The following is a 21194-nucleotide window of genomic DNA, read 5'->3' on the forward strand; positions in this document are numbered from 1 at the left end:
TTCTTGGACAGGAGGATGATATCATGAAGGGAAACAGACAGCAAATGCTGAAACACATACTCATATGTCTCTTGGAAATACTATAAAAAGAATATTATCAAGGAGCAGGCCAGAGGCTGATGGATTGGGAGCCTCATTGGCTATGATAGATATGAAAGACCTTCTTGAAGGGTACATATTTGATTTTGAGAGATGAATGACATGACAAGAATAAGCCAGTATTTTAAGGGTCTTGGTGAAGAATTTTTAGTAAATGGAACAGCAAAGGTAGATAATGTAGTAAAGTATAAGAAAGTAAAGAGAAGCATGAAATAATCATGGACCATAGACCAGGGAAAAGACAGATTATCAAAGAAGTTAGCCAAAGACCCCAGTGGGCCCATTTTTGCAGGTGTGTTGGAAAGAAAGAGTGACAGAGTGTTTCTCTAAGTGGCCTTCCTTACTCTGACTTCTCTGACAAAGGCATTCTAAACTGGCTCCCTGTGAGACCTGCTCCTCTGGGATGAGCCCCCAATCTGGTTCCTTAGCCCTAGTGGCTGGATTCCCTTCTTACTCCAGCTACAGGCAAAAATGTCACAGACACAAAGGCCTGTATCCCAAGTAGTTATTTTGAATTTACTAGGAAATGGCAATCTTTGGGAAAAATAATTGTTTTATTAGTTCTTTTGAGAATTTCACATGAGTACTGTATTTACACCATTTCACTCCATGCTTTCTCTGAACTCCAAGTACTCCTGTGTTCCATCTACTCCCTCAGCTTTATAACTTCTTTATTTTTGTTATACACATGTGCACACACATACATATACATATGTGCTATAAACTCTCAAAATATCTCTAGGTGTTCTTACCTGCATGCAAGATAACAGCCTGTCTAATTAAAAGCACTGGGCTGGGATCTAATCTCAGGTCTGCTGAGTCTGTAATGTTAGTCAAAGGCTTAGCCTTGCTCCAAAATTAAACATGATCTCAGTTTTAAAAGTCACAACAATGTTAGTTCTATAAACCTATTACTTCAGAAAACTCATAAACAAGAATGGAGTGGAAATTAACCTGTGTACTTATCGTCACCCAACAAATGCCAAATGCCATCTCTCAAGGTTATCTACAATTATTATGTTGCATAATTCATTAGTCACTTTCCAAAACACACTTCAGCATATGGCCAAGCAAAGTTTTGATATAAGATGGCCTTGCTGTAAGGAAATGGCAAGAAGAGCAGAGAGGAGTGGATGAGGTTGTCGACAGACATAAGAAGCAAGTGGGAAGCAAAGTCATCAGGAATGGACTTGCTGAATGGGTAGAAGAGGTATCAAACCAGTGATTTAGAGAATGGAAAGTGCTAGAGGCAAAATATAGACACCTCTAGCAGCTCAAGCTCAGCCAAGTTAATGTTTTTCCAAACCTTTCCCTATAAGTCTTACAACTTCCCTGTATGAAATAAACTGTCCAGAGCCAGACAGTAATTTACCCCATTTCTTATATCAAACTTGACTTCTAGACATAAGCAGACCATTGCAGGATCATTCCCAGTATCAGACCTGTGGTAGTTTGAATGTAATTGGTCCCCATAAACTAATAGGGAGTGGCATTATTAGGAGGCATGGCTTTGTTGGAATAGGTGTGGCCTTGGAGGAAGTGTGTCACTATGGGGGTGGGCTTTAAAGACTCTTATGCTCAAGCTACACCCAGTGAAGACCACTTCCTATTGCCTGTGGGTCAAGATGTAGGACTCTCAGCTACTTCTCCAGCACCATGTCGGCCTGCACGCACCATCACACCATGAAGACAATGGAATAAACCTCTGAAAATGGAAGCCACTCCAATTAAGTGGTTTTCCTTTATAAGAGCTATGGCCATGGTGTCTCTTCACAGCAATAGAAAGCCTAAAACAAGACTGTTACCTGGATAAAGATTCTGATTTGAAGGACACGGTCACAGAATGATTTGTAAAGTCTTCTTATTTTTTTGTAACTGTAACTCAAAAGCAACATTATTGTGGGAGAAATGTTTCCCCACTATTGAGTTGAAAACTTAGTAACCCACCAGCTGTTGATGTTAATTAACTAAAACTTTTCAATGGCCAGATGATGTATAGTCAAATGAGCTATAATGAAGAAATCTAGAAACCATTCCAGTGCTGTGTGTTATCTTCATGATGAAGTTTTCCTTTTAATTTTGGAATGGGGCAACTCAAAGAAATAAATAAATTGAACACTACATTAAGTCAATATAAGCCAGTATAAACTGGGGTAGGCTTAAGTTTCTGCTCACTGACTACATTTATCCTAATTTCAGGGAAGTCTAAGTCTAGAAGAGATTTGATGTTTCTACAACCCTTGGTGTGCCAGACTAGGAAGGTTTGCACAATCTCCAAAGGAAACAAATTCACTACAGATTGATTGTCTGAGCCTTGTCAGTGCTGTAGAAGTTAAGGCCCTGAGTCTTGTAGTCCACCTCCATGGATTCAAATTGTGCCTCTCCTATCAACCACGTGGTGTTTGGCACATATCCTAACTTTGCTGAGACTCACTTAACTCATCTGTGAAATGGGGATAGCCATGCCAACACTACAGGGCCATTTATAGATTCCCTGGGCTACAAATAAGTGAATGCATACAAAGCACACAGTGCAGGGCTTGGTACCTAGTGGGTGTTCAGTCTGTTCTCTGGTTCTGCAATGTACTGCTGCTGTAAGAGTCTTCCTCTGGAACCAAGGAATGAAGCAGTGGTTCATTAACAACCAGCCCAGGGAGAATACACTCTACAGGAAGCTACAGGGTCATTAAGCACCAATGGTGGTAACAAGGCTATTAATTTCCCAGGGTTTCTTTTATCGAGCCACACAGTGAGGTGATGCTTAACCCAGCAGGAGGGAAGGGGTTTGGAGGAGGATCTGGGGAGCAGGGGATCACAGCTATTTTCTAAGGTTGTAAGATGTAAAGGGCTATGAGAATGGTGTGCTATCTGCCTGCACTGTAGCTCACCTCCTCCCCCCAAGGACAGAGGCTTTGAAAATAATTCCTGTGTTTGTTGTGGGCAGTGAGGTGTAGAGCAGACAGAGTGTTGGGCTTCAGCATCTTCACCTGTCTTTGAATCTTATTGCCACCAATATTAGCTGTGACACCACAGAAAGTTATGTCATTTCTCAATGCCTACATCTCCTTGTCCAAAGAAATGGGAAAGTCCTGATTTGGGTGAGGCCAGATTTCAAGATTATAGGAAGAGTGCTTTGAGGATACTTTTTAAGCCATGAAGTCTCAGGCAATGGAAAGCATAAACTTGTTATTATAGTTTTTCGCTTAATAACTGTTTTGTTATATGTAATTTTACTATGTTAAAGTTAAAACCCATTCATTTAGACATAAAAGAGGAGATGATGGGGATTGTTCTTCTGTATATATGTTTGTCTTATTGGTTGATGAATAAAACACTGATTGGCCAGACAGGAAGTGATGTAGCATGGCAGACACTGCCAGTAGCTAACCATAAAGGACTGGAGGTCTGTAGAGACAGGCAACAAAGCAGCAAAGTGTCATAGCTGTATAGAATCAGAATATAAGCAGGGACAAATGGGAAATCATTCTCTTCTCTTTTCTGTGGAGATGTTAAGCAGTCACCATGTAGGCTTCTGGAGGAGTAATACCGTGCTGGACATAACTGGGTAAGACACAGCCTCGTGGCAATACATAGATTGATAGAAATTGGTTAAATATTAAGACAGGGCTGGCCAATAAATGCTAGTAACTGGCCAACAGTTTCATAATTAATATAGTGTCTGTGTGTTTCTTTGGGGCTATGAAGAGCAGTAGGACCTGTGGGGCCAGAAACTTCATGCTACATGGTATGGTTGTGCCAACTTAAGATTCTCTGTTCCCTGAGTTAGAGGCTTTAATTTTCACCCATTTGCTTGGAGTATGTAGATGGATGTGTTACTTCTGGCAATTGTCAATTACTCATACTTTGGCTAAAATTCATTCCAAATCTCACAAAGGGAAGAACAGGTGCAATGTGCTCCTCAGAGTAAGTTATTTCATTAGAATGTATTTCTGAATGTGAAAAATCAATATAACTCCAGAGGAAATTTCTAGAAGAACTGAATAGACCTACATATCACCATATTGATTTGAATGGATGTCTGAAATAATTTTAGCTCTGGTTTTTTTTAAGCAACTAGGACAAAAAGGGAGTTTCTGTAAGTTTTTTGGCTGGATGTTCCAGGAAGGAGAAATGTTTCTTTTTAGGACAAACCTTGAGTGTGGAAATAATTCTTAAGATATTTTCACAAGGACTCAGATATCAGGCACCTCACTGTGGTTTATGAGGCTTCTGTCAGCCTTTCCTGGTCCCTTTACTTGGTCTTTCTGCTCAAGCCTTCCCCATGTTTCTCCATCTTACTATGAAAAGTACCCCAGGGTCATTGCCAAACTGAGTGCCTTTGCTGTTAGCTCTAACACCCAATTTTTCATCAGCGAATATGTCTGAGCTGTCGGCTTCCTGTTGCTTTAACCTTCATGGCACCTTTCCTCATAGAGCGTATCTCTGTGTGTGATGCGGTATTTGGTGTCTGTCTGTTTTCTGTCTTGACTTTCTGTGAACTCTCAAAGCAAGTCTCTGTCTGTTGTGCTTGCCAGCAAGTTCACACAACCTGTACAAGATCCAACACATAACAGGTGCCAGGAAACACTGGAAGAAAAACAACTTCTTAACCAGGGACTAGATGAATATTCCATAACAACACAGCTTCCATAAAGCTCTTTGGACCACAGAGGCCTGATGTTGCTTGTCTCATGCTGGCAGTGGGAAGGATTCGGTCATGTGTTGCAATGGACATTTCTGTGCCAAGAGAAGAGCAGTGATTAAAATGAAGCTCAGCAGTTACCTTTTCCTGAGAACCATTTTTACCATTTTTTTTTTGAGGAGTGTGCAAACTATTTCTTAGCACATACAAAATGATCCATTTCCCACATTCCTAGCATGTGAATGTGCCCAGAGCTCATGCGTGTGCTCTACCAGCTGCTGCTTCTCTCTCTGACTGGGATACCTTTTTATATTTTCTTTCTTTTTCTTTTCCTTTTTTCTTTTCTTTTGTTTTGTTTTTTGAGACAGTGTTTCTCTGTAGCTTTGGAGCCTGTCTTGGAACTTGCTCTGTTGACCAAGCTGACCTCAAACTCACAGAGATCTGATTGCCTCTGCCTTCCAAGTGCTGGGATTAAAGGTGTGCCCCACCAAAGCCTGGCAAGGGATGCCTTAGGTGAGAAAATGTGCTACGAGAGGTCAAGAGTTCCAGCCTTGAAGTTGAGCTGGTAAAGATCCTAATTTTATTTCTGTAACTTAACTGCTAGATCTTAGACTCCATGAAGCTCAGTTGTCAAAATTTAACCATTGAGACAATGTCCATCCTCTATATTGAGCCGCTGTAGCTGTTAAATTGGAAAATGAGTATTGCTTTGAGTGACACATAGTGCTTATTAAAAGGTTGGGATGTCTTCTCAGCAGGACTCAGGTCAAAGGTTACTTGATCCCTTCTTCAGTTTTCCTTAATAGGCTAAAGAGAGTTTCCTCATGTACCTTGTCTTTGTTTCTTATTACATATTTTGCATCACTCTCCAATTGTCTGCATATCCGTTTCTCCTGCAGCAATCTTTAAGACATAGTTCAGTTAGTCTCCAAATTTCTTTTTGGCCCTGAACATAATATCAGATATACTAATAGCTAGGTGACTCTCAATTAATGAAAGCATGAATTAATCCTAAAACAGGTGTAAAACACACATTCAGTGTAAGAAAGAAAATTAGAGTAGGCATTTTGATTGGCTACTTAATTTGCTGACAGCTTGCGTATGTGTTAATAGAACATATTTAGTCTTTCTACTAAAAGATCGGTGTGAGGTTGACATTTGTGGTCTTTAAGAGAACATTAAGCAATGACTAAATGGCGGGAGCTTCACTTCACTCTCCTTGGTATTTGCATAGGAAAACAGCTCCTTAGCACATTTACCAATGACTTTTTATAAGGTAGGTGTTTTCCCCCAACTTTTTGTTAGCCTCAGGTTCTCAGCATGTGAGACAACAATGTTTTTGCTTCAGATTTGCAAGTGTGGTAGCGTTAGTTCTCAAATCAGATTGTCACATGGGTAATGTTCTACAACAAAGGCAATTAATTGCTTTCCCTGATGTAAATGTTTTGAAATGGAAGGAAACCCTTATTTCATTGGATTCTGATCCAACCGCTAGGCAGTTGCTGCTAGCCCTTTAAACTAGAGTTCTTTCTTATTTCCTGCCAAATCCAACTCACATTCTATCTTGCCTCAAGCTGAGGAACTATGACATTCTGCTTCAACTCACACTGCTGTCCTGGTGTCCAAGGAGATCTCTCAGGACACCCAGAATGTCCCTCCTCACTTTCTGAAAAAATTCTACTTAGCTTTCTTTATGCATTCCAGGTGTAGATTTGTGAGGTTGAAGCTTTGATGCCAACAAAGGAACACCATAGGCCCTAAGACTGAAGAGATTGTGGGGAGCTGTGGGCAGATACAGACATACCTTATTCACCCAGGGAGAAGGATGCCATGAAGATTGTCAGGTAGGAGATGTTGGCAGTCATGTAGGTACATATCAACACAGATGGGCCACACACAGGCAAGCACAGGCACCCACTGGCTCATGGGCTGCGCAGAAGTAAGCACACAGGTCTGCAGACAGACATGCATAGGCAGACAAGCAAAGACCTTAAAAGTCATAGTAAATATTAAAATTCACATGAAAGTGGCATTTCCCCAGAAATAGTTATATAACAGACAACATCACTGTTTACTTTTGGGATTCCCAGACATCTGGTGTCAGACATTTTGTCCAGCATTAGCCATCTTGGCTCATGCCAGATAGTCACATCAGCTCTGTGTTGTCTAAACATAAACTGGTCCTTAACAGCCTTCTGTCCCTATACACCTGGTCCAGCAAGCCTTCTTTGTGTGGACTATCCTATTTTGGGCCCTATTATCCTCTCCTCAAGTCCTATCCTTTGCTTTAATGCGTGTGTTTGTGTGTGTGTGTGTGTGTGTGTGTGTGTGTGTGTGTGTGTGTGTGTGTAAATGTAGAGGAGTATAAGGATAGTAGTTTCAGAGTTAGACAGCTCAGGATAGAATTTGAGTTCTAGTAGTAATTACTGGTTTTGTGATCTTGGGCAAATTACTGATTTGGGATGAAGTATTATTTCCTTCCATAAAATGATATGCCTCTATTAATCAGATGTGAGCAATAACAATGAAAACAATAATAAAATTGTTTGAGGTTGTCACTTAAGGCTTGACCTGTCAGAATCATTCTGTGTATGCTGGACACTTTAGAATTGGTGATGCTGCTGTAGCTGATATAATTCCAACTGCCCATATCAATACTTACAGAGTCACTAAAACAGTACTTACTTCTCCTAAATGCTGGTGGCCCAGCATGGAGGGGATTGCTGAAATGCTAACAAGGATCAGTGTCCTTGTTCATCCTCATTAGATGAGAAGTAACCTGAACAGTAGGGAACCTCAGTTATTTATATGCCTAGTACTAAGTACATTTTTAAATGTAAAAATGCTTTGCTTTGATTTTATTAATTTTGTCAGTGTCATGTGCATGTATATTTGTGCACATGGGCTTATGCTGAAAAATTATCTACTATAATTTTATTGCATTCCATTGGCCAGTAAAGGATAATTCAGATCCAGATTGAGATTGAAGGAGAAAAGTACTGCTGTGAGCGTTTTAAGAAAATCACATAACAAAGTCTGTAATTATATGGATGGGATGAAAGACAGAGGACATTTTTATAGGCTGACACAGATCAATAAACATTCAAATTTCAAGCAAGCCCTGTAAGCCACATACCTGTTATATATTTGGAAATGTATTTCCTATAATTTGCAAAGCAGTGAGAACCAAGAAGGCTGCTGTCTATACATTAAGGGACTAGGTAAGCTATACTTAGTGATTTTTGCATGAAATTACAGTATGCATTTAATGCAGTGGTGGTATATGCTTGCCAAGAAGGCACATCTTCACATGAGGGGTCTTCAAAGTGTCTTCAAATCTCTGAAGGGCTAGAAAATTCTCTGGTGGCCAGTTGTTGAAAGCATTACAAGTTGGCATTCTAAAGGAGTGTGGACTTGGCACTGACTAACCAGCTTCCTGCTGAATATAGGGCAGATTGGGTCTGCTCTGCCCTAGAGAAGGAGGTGGCATCAGAGAGGGTTCCTGGGCAGAGGGAGAAGGATGCTCCCTAGGCTGTGTGCCATCTTGATGTTCATGTGCAATTTCCATTAACCTATGTCCATTAGGTGTTGCTGGCACATTCTTTGTTAACTTAAAGAATTCTTGTGGTGATGGGGTAATCATATGGCTTGCATCAATCACTGGTGAAGTAAAAATAAAAACAGGCTAAAATGGAGCCATTTAATTTGGGCATCTTTTTTTTTTTTGTTCAATGACTTAAACAGCCGAATTCTTTAGGGCCACTTTATGCACTTAACCAGTCAAATAGGATCTCAAGACCTCAGGGGGCTATGGATGGGAGGGGTTCTCACAGTAGCAGTTTCAGAAACACATTTGAAAATCACACTCTTACAGAGGAGTACTGGAGTCTAGTGTGGGATGTGGAGATAAGCCAGGTCATAAGCTCTGGAGTGAGAAGGCCTTGAAGGGTGGCAATTAGGGAGAAATAGATGAATGAAACCGAAGAAGCCTTCACAGAACACAGCAGCATGTTATTGGACCAGGGCTGTAATAGAAGAAAGGGTTGCCCGGAGGATAACTAGAGACAAAACCATTCCCAGATGGAAACCTGTCCATGGCTATGGACTCAGGAGGCTGCTGAACTGAAAAGTTGGGAGCCTGGGACTGGGCCTAGATAAATTCCCGAGTAATGTTGCTCCCAGTGTGATGGGCAAGTCATGTTAGATGCTTTGTCTGCAGTGAAATGGATAATGCTGTTACATGGCATCTAGCTACTGACTTTATCCTGCTGATCTTAGCATTCTATGGCTTGCAGGATTGGTTAGAGGATTATTCAGATGGAATTGCGTCACAGAGGGGATGGTTTTCCTCCACCTTTGCTGTGTTTAGAGGCACTTCATGGGGGTAGGTGTAGCAAATGTTGTTGGTGCTTCACCCATATTCATTAATATGAAAGCTGCTGGCTGTACTATAAACACAGACAACAGCAAAAGAGATTAGGTGAATAAACAGCCTGCTTTCTTTGTTGTTGATTGCCAATAAGAAGCAAATTATTATTATTATTACTATTTTATTGGAGAGAGTCACACATATGTCATAGTGCAATGAGGAGGTCAGAGAACAATTTTCAGGATTTGGTTCTTTCTTGCACCATGGACACACATTCTGGGTCATTTCTCAGGGGTCCCATGCTTATCCATGGAGGCCATCTGTGTTTTCCAGACTTGGGATTGTCTTCCTGTACTATTATATCTCACTTTCTCATTCCTAAGATATATAATGCAACACACAGATATAGATGCAAACAAACCATTTACATTTATCTTTATGCCAAGAGCAAGAGGTTATGCTGTGCTGTAGCACAGTAAGGCAACCATAGATGACAATCATGACTGTATATTTCAAAAATGTAGAAGAAATGATCTTAAATGTTTTCACCATAAACCAATGATTAATGTCTGGGAAGACAGGCATGCTTTATAAGTGCATATATCTGTGTAACTGTGTTTGTGTTTTGAAATAGGACCTCGTGATCTTACCCAGGCTAATCTTTAACTCATCTGTTCAGTCACTCTTATTGTCTCAGCCTCTAGCCCAGTGGTTCTCAATCCTCCTAATGCTGCGACCCTTTAATACAGTTCCTTGTGTTGTGATGACCTCCCAACCGTAAAATTATTCTGTTGCTAGTTCATAACTGTAAATTTTCTACTGTTATGAATTGTAATGTAAATATATGATATGCCCCTGTGGCCCCTGTGAAAGAGTCATTTGACCCCTAAGGGATCATGACCCATAGGTTGAGAACCACTTTTCTAGTCAAACATCACATTATCTAATTTTTATGTTTTGTGTATCATAAATAAATCTTAAAGTTAAAACAAAATAAACAAAACAAGGAGCTTTGTACTGTAAGGTAGTAGGGTATTGGACCCGACAAATTCCTGAATTTTGACTGAGTTCACAGGTAAATGTTTACTAAAGGAAATTTGAATTTGAGGCCTTTCTATCCTCTGAGCCTCCCACAAATACATTGGTTCTAGAGCTATGCCAGTTCTTTGTGCCAGGACACTTCTCCATTCCTCCTGAATCAACCCCTATATGTCAAAACCATATATTTTCGAAGGTAGTATTCGAAGTGTGTGTGTGTGTGTGTGTGTGTGTGTGTGTGTGTGTACATACTTGTACATATGTTAATATGGGTGTAGGTAAGTACATAGATGCAGACTTCTCTGTGTGGGTATATACATGTGTATATGTTAATATGGGTGAAGGTGAGTACATAGATGCAGACATGTGTGTATCTTTGTGTGGAGGTCAGAGATGGACATCAGGTGTCTTTCTCAGTCACACTCCATTTCATTTTCTGAGCCAGGCTTTCTCTCTCATCTAATCTGGAGCTCACCTGTTTAGCTGGGCTGGCTGACCAGTGAGTTTCAGGGATCTGTGTGTCTGCCTTCCCAACACTGAGACAGTGACATGCAGCATGGAGCTCATTTTTAGGAAGGACCTGGGGAATCTGAACTCAGGTCTTTGTACCTGCGCAGCACGCACTCTACTGACTCAGCCACCTCTTTAGCATCTTTATCTTCCTCTCAGAACTTGGATACAGGTTTTATTTCTAGTCTATATCCTAGGCCCCATGCATCTGGTAGTAGTTCAAACCTGAGACCAATAATAAACCTAGCATTTCCTGGTGTCCAATTAGTGTAGTCACTGTGGCAGCCACGCCGACAGTCTTTAGGTAGAACAAGCGCATGGCTGTGCTTAGATTCCCATTATTTCCATGCCCTTTGACCTTCATATGCATTATTTAATCATTTGTTCAATAAGCATCCCAAGTCTACTACACACTGAGTTTGAGGTTCGGGTCAAGATTTACAGAGATGAAGAAGATAGATGCCTGCACAGTTACTGGGAGACATGGTAGACACTTAATCCATCATTTTAGGTTGAAAGAGATATGCAAAGAGATCAGTGCCATGTGGTGTGATCGATGTGATATATCTCTGCAGGGTTGTCAAAGTGTCGCCTTTGGGTCAGCAGCATCGACAGTAGATTCGCCTGGAAGTTTGGAATTGCAGGTGCCTCCTGTTGAATCAGAGACTGGTAGGACACTGGCAGGCAATCTGTGTTTTAACAAGCCCTCCAGTGATTTGTTGCCCCCTCATATTTCAGAACCACTGTGACAGCAGAATAGGAGATTTTTCTGGCAGAGGAGGGAAGAGTCTATGTTTGTGAGTCCATCTAATGTACACATGTGGAGAGAACTATATATGCATGTGAGGAGAAACTGAGGAAGCTCGCCTGGATCACCTAAGTCAAAATTTGTCTTAAAAAAAAAAAAAAAGTATGAATACTGGTTGTGGCTTGGCTTGATGCAGACCCATCGTGTTAGCACCTAAAATAATGAAGGCCTCAGACATTCCTGATGCCAAGTCACAATGGATAAAGTGTTTTCAAAATGAGCAGGTCTTGATTAAAGAAAATCATTACTAATTTATTGTCACAGAATGTAAGTTGATAAAACCAATTTTGACAAGACAGAAGACGCTGCGTTTTATCAAAGCCTCACCTGGAGGTCTTTTAAACTAAGACATCTCTCTTAGCTTTTTCTCCCTCATCTTTTTAAACCCTTGAGAGCAAGACTGTCCTGACTTGTATTTCACTGTGTAACTATCCAAGACTCCACATAATTCTCTGTGCAGAGCACAACACTTACCTCTCAGTTTGATTTTTTCCAGAAACAAATGTCTGATGGGTTTGTCCCACTTCTTTGCTTTTGGCCCTCAAGCCACTGAGCTATTGGTTAAATGATTTTTAAGTGGAAATGGTTGAACTGAGCTCAACAGGCACAACACGTTTTGTTGCCGCAGATACATGACCCACCCATGGAGAGTGATTTGGAGATATAGGTGCTGCACATTGTTCCTGAGGGTCCCCACAGTCTAAATTACACATATTAACCAAGAAGTCCAATTGAGTAGGTGCTTTTTATTGTTACACAATAATACATGGCATAATTAGCATGCATAAATGATAGTAATTCTTGATGTTCCTAGTGTGTGCTATTTGAGAGAACACATCCACACCTATTAACTCATTTGATACTAACAAATTTGTAAGTTTGGGATTGGCAGATATTCTTATAATCCTTATTCACTGGGTATCAGAATCCATCTTCTGGGCTGGGCTCTGGAGGCTGAACTATTCACTGACCAGCACGGCATCAATAAGAGCAGGACTGAGCAGCACCTCTAGGTGGGAGGATGCCAAAGATGTTGTTGCTTCCCCTTGAATTCACTACAGTGACCATAGTCCTTCACAGATTGGAACTGTGGCTACATCTGGAGAACATCAGTGACAGCTAAAATATAAAGGGTAGGTAGGTGCTCAGGTAAAGGCAATTATTTTGAACAGTGGGGGAGCCATTTGATCCATAACTGGTGGTAAATATGTGGCAACCTGATAAGGCCTTGGATCTGCATCAAGTACTGTGATCTCAGTTCTAAGCTCTGTTTTTCCTTAAAATTAACATTTCAGGAAGTGTTTTCTGTATGAAACTCTATCTTAGGCTATTACATTTATCTGGCTTTCACAGTCACACTGTGAGGTTGAAGGGATTGTCCTCCTTGTTCCATAGTATGGTAGACTGAGGCACAGAAGGGTAGAGGAGCTTGCTTTGAGTGAATGGTATCAGCAGAGCTCAGCATGATAACCCAGAAACTGTGGGTTCTAGTTACACTCTCTCTTTCAAAGGGTGTCACCTGAATGTCAGGTCATTGCTGAATAGGGGAGCTTACCTGGAAAGTAAGTCACTAAGTAGTAAAATCACAACTTACCCCAGATTTTAAAACAGGGGAAATTTGAAATTCCTAAGAAAATCTGGAGATTTTATTATTTTTTTTAAATTGAGAAATCTAAAAAAGCTAGAGATTGGTAACTAATGAAAACCAAGGTGAAACTCCACTAGGAGGTCGTGGTGCTTCTGGGAAGAAATCACCTCTCTTTGAATAGTTTCCCCTGGGACTGAGGCACAGAATACTGAACAGGTCTCTCTGTGAAGCCAAAAACTTTGGGTCCTTCATCTACCTTTTAAGTATACATTTGTCAACCCCAGAATTATAGGCATCCTTGACAGTGTTTTCTAGTATCTACTCCCCATGGTGTGAGGAGTGCTCAGCATGCAGCTGGATTATACATCTGTTTATAGACCTTTGGTCCTCAGCAAGGCACATACAAAAATTTAGAAAGATTAACACAGTCAGAGATTCAGAGGAGTATTTCTAATTTGCTGTCTACATTTTAGAAGTGGTAACCAAATTAACTATAAGAAACATAATAGAATATGCCATTCACAGGCAGTGGTTGATTTTGCTGCAGCCCATGCATCTGGCAAAAGCAAAATAAAGCTGGTTATAAATATCACAAGCAAATTTGTAAACTATAACTTCTTGTTGGTTGTTTACATTTGGCTAATTATTAGTTTCCTAAGACTTCTGTTTGGTGATATGGGTATAAGGATAAATATGTTAGTGGGACTTGGCTTTTGGATTAAATACTTAATGTCTTAAATAGAACCATGTACTTGTTGTAATGGAATGCACTGTCACCAAAAAGAAAATGTTAAAAAAATTAGTCATTTGCTCCTCAGAATGATTCTTATTATTTTGTAGTAAGAGAACTAAAACACAGAGAAGTTATTGAAGTGGCCAAGGGGAACGTGATTAGCAAAGACCAACAGTCTGCCTTACATGAGTATTAAATTAGGCAGGCGATGCCTGATATGGTGTGCCCACTTGTGCAATAGTGGCATAAAGGTTATGGGGGTTACCACCTGATTTCTTATTGGATATGAGGCTTATTTCACAGGAGGGATTTCATGCATGGTAATGTAAAGCAGGTGAAAAGCTCACAACAGGAGAGATTTGAGCCTTGTGAGAGGGACCTATTGTCATTTCTGAATGATCACACTGTCAAACTGCATTCCAAATATTTATGGTTATCCCCATAAATTTGTGCTGCTCTCAACTTTTGTTCAAGATTCTTGATTCCAAAATTATTTACATATGTGTGTGTGTGTGTGTGTGTGTGTGTGTGTGTGTGTGTGTGTGCATGTTGTATTGTATAAGTGCATGTGAGTACAGGCACCAATGGAGGCTGTAGGAGTTGAATCTCTCTTGACATGGAGTTATAAGCAATTATGAGCTTTGCAACAGAGGTGTTGGAAACTGAACTTAGAAGAGCACAAAGTGCATATAACTACTGAAAGTCAGCTATCCAGCCCCAGAGAAGAGAAACTTCTTTTTGCAGACAGTAGTGACTTGTAAAGGGTGAAACTGCTGAGTGTAGGTAACTTCAGTGCTCAGTTGTGCATGGGTTTTGTATGTCAATCTTCTTCATCCAAGGCTGGGGATATATTGTAGGAGAAAGAATGTAAAAGCTGATGAAATGGGAGGAGTCATATAGAATACCAACTTCTGAACATGACATGACTCTTGCATACTTCAACTCATAGCAACTGTAGTTACCTGCACAAGATAACCCAGCACCAGGGGAACTGAGCAGCTACTGGCTGCAAATGGCCTCTGAGAGAGGGTGAGTCACTCTTTGAGGACATTGCTATGATTCATAGGATTGCATCATATTTGTGTGCATATAGGCAGCACTAATTTGATTCAGGGTACTATTAGTTTATTAATAACAAAACATAGACATGAAGTTGGGAGAGGGATAGTGTAAGAGGGAGTTGGAGGGAAGTAGCAATGGATGTCATTAAAATACATTGTATGAATGCATAAAACCTTCAAGGAATTAATAAAAACTTTTTAAATAAAAAATAAGTCAATGTCACAATGACAACCTATAGAATTGGAAAAGATCTTCACCAATCCCACATATGACAGAGGGCTGAACTCCAAAATTTATAAAGAACTCAAGAAACTAGACATCAAAATACAAATTAATCCAACTAAAAATGGGGCACAGAACTAAAGAGAGAATTCTTATCAGAAGAATCTAAAAAAGACCAAAAGACATTTAAGGAATTGTCCAACATCTATCCTTAATCATTAGGGGAATACAGATCAAAACAACTCTGCGATACCATCTTAAATCTAAGAATGGCTAAGATAAAAAATTCTGAGGACAGCTTAGTCTGGAGAGGATGTGGAGTAAGGGGAACACTCCTTCACTGCTTGTGGGAATGCAAACTAGCACAGCTATTTTGGAAACAATCTACCTAACACCCAGCAATACAACTCTTGGGCACATACCCAAAGGATTCTCAATCATACCTCAGGGACACTTGCTCAACAATATTTATAGCAGCATTATTTGTAATAGTCAGAACCTAGAAACAAACTGGATGCTCCTCAACTGAAGAATGGATAAAGAAAATGTGGTACAGTTACACAATGGGGTATTACTCAGCTGTAAATAACAGCTGAGTAATGGCATCATGAAATTTGCAGGCAAATGGATGGAACTAGAACTACACAATCCCGAGTGAGATAATCCAGACCCAGAAAGAAAAACATAGTATGTAGTCACTCATAAGTGGATATTAGATGTAAACAAAGGATAACCAAACTATAATACACAGCTCCAGAGAAGCTAGGTAGCAAGGAGAACCCTAAGAGGGACACATGCATCACTTTGGAAAGGGAATTAGATGAGTAAACTGGGTAACCTTGGGGAAACTGGGTTGGTAAAGGGGAGGGAATTGGGGATGATAACATGAGAGAACAGGATAGTTGAGGGGGCAGAGATGGAGAGGGAGAGCAAGAGCAAGGAAAGAGATATCTCAATAGAGGTAGCCATTATGGGGTTAGGGAGAAGCCTGGTGCTAGGGAAATCCCTGAGAATTCACAAGGATGACACCAGCTAAGACTCCTACCAATAGTAAAGAGGTGCCCTAAATGGCCTTTCCCTGTAATCAAATGGATGGGATACCCCAACTATCATAATAGAGCCTTAATCCAGCAATTGATGGAACCAGATGCAGAGATCCACAAACAAGCACAAGGTCAGGCTCCTGGAATCCAGTTGAAGAGAGGGAGGAGGTAATATATGAGCAAGGGAGGTCAAGTACATGATGGAGAAATCCACAGTGACAGCTGAACCAAGCTCGTGGAAACTCATAAACTCTGGACTGACAGCTGTAGAGACAATGTGGGACTGAAGTAGGCCCTCCATATGTGGGAGACAGTTATGAAGCCTGGACTATCTGAGGTGCCTCTGGCCATGGGACCAGGATCTATCAATCTTGTTGGATCTAGCTTGTTGGAGCCATAATGCAAGGGGAAGGGTTTGGTCCTGCCTCAACTTAATGTGCCAGACATTGTGGACTCCCCATGGGAGCACTTATCAGTTGGGAGGAGTGGATGGGGGTGGGTTGTGGGAGAGGCAAGTGGGACAGGCAGGAGGAGAGGTAGGGGGAAGAACTTGGGTTGAAATGCAAAATGAAATTTAAAAAGTAATTTTAATAAAAAACAGTGCTCTATGAGTTAAATAAAAGTTCAAAATGTAGTCATTATCTGACTAATCTCAATAACAATATAATGTATTTTAACATAAAAATAAATCAATGAAGCCAGACATTGTTCCCATTAGTTTATAAAAGAGGAGAACTTTGACTAAGAGAACCCTTACTGACATTATTTAAAACCTAGATCCCATTGATTTGCCCCCAAATTAGAAATCAAAAGTTTATGTTAGCCAGGAAGTTTCCCTGTCTGCTCGAGCCAGAACTTCAGGAGACACTACCAGAACCAGGCTCTCACACATTCTTGGCTTGCCTCTTCTTTGGATTGGCTTCTTTCCCAAATGTCTTTTTAGGATTAATATATCTGCTGTTCATATATATGTATGTATGTATATATGTATATATTCTAAGTTTAAATAACTATAGAAATGGGAGTGTGTGTGTGTGTGTTAATTCCTCTCTGGTACTGAAGATTATTGTCCTTCCTTTTGCTAGGTTTGGGCCTGCAGTCTTCATAAATCATAGTAGACAATACCCCCAAAATACCCTGATGAACTGAGTCATGCAACCCTCCTGGTTGAGTTCTTCCAGAAGTGAATGGTCGAGAATGCAGAAGGAACAGGTGACAAGAGAATATACTGATGTTCCCAAGAGACACTGGTCATTCAAAATATCATTGTGATCTTTGTTGCAACCCAAATGTCCAAAGACATTAAAAGATTCATCTAAAGTCATACAACTCATATCCACAGTGAAAACAGCCTTGCTTCTATGAACTAATCTCACTCACCTTTACTTCTATACCACCCAATACAGTGATTGGAACTGTATGAATGAAGATGGGAATACATATCAAATGACTCAGAGTTGAACCTGTGTCTTCTGGTTATACACCTTAGTTCTCTTCTAACTGGGTCTCTCCTGAGTCTGTATACATCCTTCATATTGTGTGTGAAGATTAATGAACACCCACTATTTGCTGTAGAAGTAGCTTTGAGTTCCTCAATGGAAGTGCTGCTTTCTTTGAGTGTTAGGACAGCTGCCTTGCATCTGCCTTTCTCACCTCCATAAGGAGGCTCTCACCACTTCCTCTATAAAGAAGAACAGAGGATTCAGTGACATGGTGGTATTGCTGATTAGTCCTGTCTACCATGCAATGAAGCTGACAGATCCTTCTTTGAACAGTCACTCCATGACTGGGAGCATCAGAACTGAAAATATGATGCAGCGTGAACTACAGTACTTGGGAATCTCAATCAAACTTGTGACGATGGGATCAGACTTACACTTACAGCTTTCAAGTACAAAGCTGCATTAATGCACTGGGGTTGAGCTAACATTATGCCTGGGGTTGAATTTCTAAGTGAGATTTTACCAGACAATTATTCTCTCTGATGCTGTTAAGTAGAAGTTAAGAAAAAAGTATTATTCAAATTCAGTTTTCAGTTATACTAGAATCTTGATGATTCTTTCTCCTGTATGTGCATATCTTTTTCTTAAAAGATACTTGAATGGCTGTGATGTTCTCCTAAGAGCAGGAACCGAGGGGGTTCCCAGGTCCAAGCTGGAACCTGGTTGTTCCGGTCTATTTTGTTTTCTGTGTGCCTGTGATATCTACCTTCTGTTTCTTCTCAATTTCAGTAGACTTTATCAGGGTTTACATGTAGTGATAATTTCTCATTCTTGTGGTAGGTCATTGTAGGATGAGAAGTTTCTCTGTTCCACAGAGTCAGTCAGATACTGAGGTTTGTGTGACTACATCATTAAGAAAACAAATCCTTCTGCATAAGACTAGAATATAGGGAAATGACAATGATCTCTGGGGACCCAGAAGTAATGTACATAATTCCTGCCTTCATTTCATTAACATAAATCTTTTTATGCTTGCCTAAAAGGATCTTGGGAAGTGATTAGTTCAATGATGGTTTCAGAAGGTAATGGAAATTTCTTTGCCACCTGAAATGTGTTACTCTTCAAGTTAATTGCTCTCTTATAATGGTTTGGGTACATTGTCATCAGAGATGCCTAATGTACATTGGACATTTTTCTGTCCCCTGGCTATTTCAGCAGTTGCCACAGCTTATAAGAAAAAACCCAAATTACATAGCATGGCAGAGTGTAGAAGCCTATGTCTCCAGTCATTTCCTTCCATGGTCCATCCTCATACACAGTGCTTCAACATCTCCAAATTTCTATGATTCTGGAACACTCAGGGCTATTTCCTTACTGCCTCCCCCTGTGCCTGGGCTAAACTCCCACCTCCTGGTCCCATCTGTTTCTTCAATAGCTATTTATAGCTTTCAAGGTTTTTCTCAGTTCCCCTGAGAAACCTTTTGTAAGAGTCCCCCCACCCCCAGTTGATACTGTTTGTGGCTTTGTTTGTCCTCTTTCTCCAGACCTTTGTAAAGAGCTTACCACAATTTAGGAACACATTTCCATAATTCTCAAGTGTGGATGGTCAGACCATGTTGGCTAGTTTTATGTCAACTTAATACAAGCTAAAGTCATCTGAGATGAGGAAGCTTCATATAAGAAAAATTCCTGTATAAGATCAGGATGTAGACAGGCCTGTAGGTAATTTTCTTAATTAGTGATTCAAGGGAGAGTGCTCAGCCCCTTGTGGATGGTGTCACCTCTGAGCTGGTGGTCCTAGATTCTATATAAAAGCAGACTGAGCAAGCCAGTAAGCAGCACTCCTCCATGGCCTCTGCATCAGCTCCTTCCTCTAGGTTCCTGCCCTGAATTCCTTCTATGATGAACAGTGATGTTTAAGTCAAATAAATTCTTTGCACCCCAAGATACTTTTGGTAATGGTGTTTCACCACAGCAATAGTAACCTAATAGTCTATTAGGATGTTCCTAATAGACTACTGTGAAATTTAACTAAAATAACATGGTTTAGTAGTTAGTACACAATATACAGCACACACTCAATAAGTATTAGGTCTTAATGTCATGGCTACTGTTCTTTGTCTACCACATTTCATAGAATGAGTTATTTGAACACAGGACTGATATATCCCAACTTACCTTTACTATCATGTAGCTTTAAATCATATCCTTAGAAAATATACTGAATGAATGAATGAATGTGTTATGCCAATCTTCCCTAAAAATTACTTAAATTTTTTAAGGGATGGGATATTTGTATTCAGAATATTCTGAAATGATAGGAGTGTTGGTTGTCCAGAATCAGTTCCTAATTCATCCCTGTTTCTCCCTTCTTTGTTCTTGTTAAACTACCATCTTTGTAAAAAGCTCTCCTTTCTCTGTCTCTGAATCAACATGCCCATTTTGGAATTCCATTAATGTATCTTTGATATCAAATACTGAATTTTCTCATGTCATTTATTTTTCTTTGAGAACTTGATTCTTTCTGTACTGTCAAGGTCTCTGTTCTTGTTTTCATTTTAGAAGCTAAACCAATAGAATAGGCGCCTACTCTAAGGATGTAATACATGATAGATATCAAGATGCATGCCTTTATCCCCCTACCCCTGCTGCTTTTCCTCTTATAACCCTCTTCTCTGTATAAAACCATTCTTGTCCTTGGCTATCTATCTTATGTGAATGTAGGCTTTCTGAGGACAAGATCTGTCACTCAAAATTGTATTCTCTGTGAAATCTTTTATTTCTTCTCTCTCTCTCTCTCTCTCTCTCCCTTCCTTCCTTCCTTCCTTCCTTCCTTTCTTTCCTGCTTCCTTGCTTGCTTTTTTATGAGATCGGGTCTCACTTTGTAACCCTAGCTAGCCTAGAACTTACTGGGTACACCAGGCTTGCTTTGAACTCATAGGAGTCCATCTGCCTGTTTTCTGTCTCTGTGATGGCTTATGTTTAATGTATTCAATAGCTGAAAATTAGACAAGACAAAGAAATAATGGCAGCAATTTTGTCCATCTCCTTGTCTGAGAATTGTGTTCACAATAACATAGGAGATCTGACTAATTATGTGAGTAGAAAAGGATCTAAATCTAGGGACTACTGCATATCCCAGGTTGAACAGTGTTCTGGACTGTACTTGGACAACCACCAGTGCAGGTTTGGATCACCACTATCTGACTGCCTTCAGCCCCATTGGATCCTTAGGCCTCTTGTGTGGAGCATGACCACAGCTGGAGTGACAGGATGGATAGCTGAGATGGTCAAAAAGCTGAAATTATATGTAGCCCAAAGAAGGCTAGGAAAAATGTCCATTGATCACACAGATAGCACCTTTCCCCACTAGCTGGTTGGGCAGCACATTTGCGTGCCCTTGTTTTGACTTCTCTGTTACTGTGTAGATCTGGAGAAGGTGCATGCCCTTAGGGAAAGTAAGAGTTGAGGACAAGATAGTTTTAGTCCTCAACTTTAAAAAGAGTGAGGATGAGAGCTAACCTTCATTAAATCAGGTATGGGCTATTTTGCTTTTGTAGAAATATCTAACTTAGTCCTTCAGTCACCATGCTTGAGATGACATTTCTTCTTTATAGGCTTAAAGAAGCCAAAGGAAA

This window comes from Phodopus roborovskii, unplaced genomic scaffold (assembly GCF_943737965.1).
Source record: "Phodopus roborovskii unplaced genomic scaffold, PHOROB, whole genome shotgun sequence".
Taxonomy (NCBI): domain Eukaryota; kingdom Metazoa; phylum Chordata; class Mammalia; order Rodentia; family Cricetidae; genus Phodopus; species Phodopus roborovskii.